At 42.3% G+C, this 2,226-nt stretch overlaps 1 protein-coding gene across 1 annotated transcript in view; it reads left to right on the top strand.

Moving 5' to 3' along the window:
• The window catches only part of LOC112218306 (transcription factor EB), a 52,879-nt gene extending 50,952 nt beyond the window's left edge, over nucleotides 1-1,927 (top strand). The window contains 1 exon segment of the mRNA XM_042296265.1: nucleotides 1-1,927. This exon segment is cut by the window's left edge and continues 892 nt beyond it. The gene's annotated coding sequence lies outside the window, so the exon portion shown is untranslated.
• The last annotated feature ends 299 nt before the right edge of the window (nucleotides 1,928-2,226 follow it).

The following is a 2,226-nucleotide window of genomic DNA, read 5'->3' as shown; positions in this document are numbered from 1 at the left end:
GCACTCGTATAGATACACATTCAACAGCAATATGAGAAATGAAACCACGTTTCAGATTGAAATAATTGTGTCCTACCACTGTAAATATCAGAGCACCTCTGAATGATAAACAATCTATTACGCACGCACACACACGCACAGCACAGACAGATTCTAGTTCACTCTAACACAGAAGAAACCCTGTTATTTGAAATGTGAGGCACTGACAAAGGTTTGAGACACAGACCTCGACCCCTGATTTTGTAAAACACACTGGCATGACCTCGAGTCTGCAAGCTACTGCCCTCTCCTGTGTCACCTATGACCTTTAGCCTTAAGGGTACTGCCAAGTCCACTCCATGACCTCTGACCCCTGTGTGAACTCTGAACGTTGAGGAGAGATGGTTTGGCCTTGATTGTGAGGTGTTGTAGCGATGTAAGGGGTTATATAGCTCCACAGGTTTCTAAGTAGTGCCACTGTGTAGCATCATAGGGTGCTATGTAGCGATTCAGGATCTCCTGTAGCCCTGACCCAAACCTGCCAACGGGCCTTGTGTTAGCCACCTGAAGACCCACTCTCTCTGGCTGAGATGGAGGGTGGGAGAGGGTTGTCTTTTAGTAAGTTGTACTGTATAGTTAGGAGAGAGAGGAGGAGTCATAGAGATTGGCTTAGATAACCCAGTAATGTCATTGTCTCCACTGTAACAAACAAACACACACACACACACACACACACACACACAGCAGTGTGCCTTGAGGCTGTGTTCAAATCAAGACTTTGAGCGAGACTTCGGTACCTCACCCAGTCTGTGCATGTAGAACTGTCAGCTTTGGGTCAACCAGGTTAAACTAGACACTCACCAGGTACAAACCAAACCAACTCTGTAGAAACCAAACTACGGCCGTACAATACATAAATAAACTAACAGGAAAACAAATCGCTTTCAGATTTGGGTGAGGGACTGAGGTCAACGCTTTGATTTGATATGGCTTATGATCAGTACAGAGAAAAGGAAGTAAAATGATGAATTTAAAGGTATTTGTTTATATTCTATTATAGTTTGTTGTTTTATTTGATTTCATCTCCCAATGCACTGGAAGCTATATTATTTAATTGACTTTGTACATGAAAGACTTTTCAGTTTTATGCCACTTAAAATGTATTTTATTTGTATTTGTCCTTTTTATTTTATTCCTAAAGTACCTTTTTCTCTAATAGCCATTTAAAAGTGAAAGTATTCAAGCCACTTGCGTGACAGTGTACGACCAGTGGGGAGCCATATTCTATACTTCTCTTTGTGGAAGAATTATTCAAATTTCACCAGGCTTTGAAGAGTTTAGAAGATCATGTACATTTACAGTATGATGTCATTTTTATATTGATTGGGATTTTCTCTCTTTTTTTAACCTATAGAAATTGGAGCCAGAGACTAAGTTTAGAGGTGATTTTATTTTATTTTATTAAGTTTTAATTGTGATTTTTGTGAATGTGGAGATGGCCTGTACCAGTACCAAGCCAAACCCAAGCATCACAACAACAGGGTATTTTCCTTCATGGTGCCACTTTTGACCCCGACTTTGGTTTCCATTTAGACTACTTCCTTCTGATGGAAGTCAGAACTACCATGGAGGAGTTCTGTTGCCATAGCGTTGGCACAGCCGTGAACCAACCTGACCTTCTCTCTGTCTGCCAGAGTTCCCCTTTACCCTTTACCCTTTACCCTTTACCCTTTACCCTGCTCCAATGTTTGTCATCAATTGTTTTACTTTTCTGTATATTGTCCAGCCAACATTTTAAAGAGCTTGTCTGCAGATAATGTGGCGTGTTGTCCCCTCTGTGACTGTCCCCCTCCCCCATGTCACTGTATTCGACTGATTCTGGCCGACTGGTCAGGGGAAACTGGCATTCTGGTTTTGCTTTGGATATAAAATGTTTTACCAAAATCCACCCAGCGCTCCCAGAGTGTTTCTTTACTGTCTGGGTGATGTTTCTGTGAGATGCATGCAGATGAAAAGGGGTGTGTGTGTGTGTGTGCACGTGTGTACGTGTGCACGTGTGTGTGTGTGTCACAGAGTTTGATCAGTGTCTTGGAACAGCTTCATCATACTGTTATACCTGACACCAACATTGCTGTTCCTATTTTATTCCACCAGGGAGAGTCAGAGACCCATCTGACAAGCCCAGCCTGGGTCCCTCTCTCCCTCGCTCTTTTTCTCTCACTTTCAATTAAATTTCAACTGAACCTC

This window comes from Oncorhynchus tshawytscha, linkage group LG02, assembly GCF_018296145.1.
Source record: "Oncorhynchus tshawytscha isolate Ot180627B linkage group LG02, Otsh_v2.0, whole genome shotgun sequence".
Classification (NCBI taxonomy): Eukaryota; Metazoa; Chordata; class Actinopteri; order Salmoniformes; family Salmonidae; genus Oncorhynchus; species Oncorhynchus tshawytscha.
Note: the sequence above shows the minus strand (reverse complement) of the source record. Positions and strands in the feature narration are given on the sequence as shown.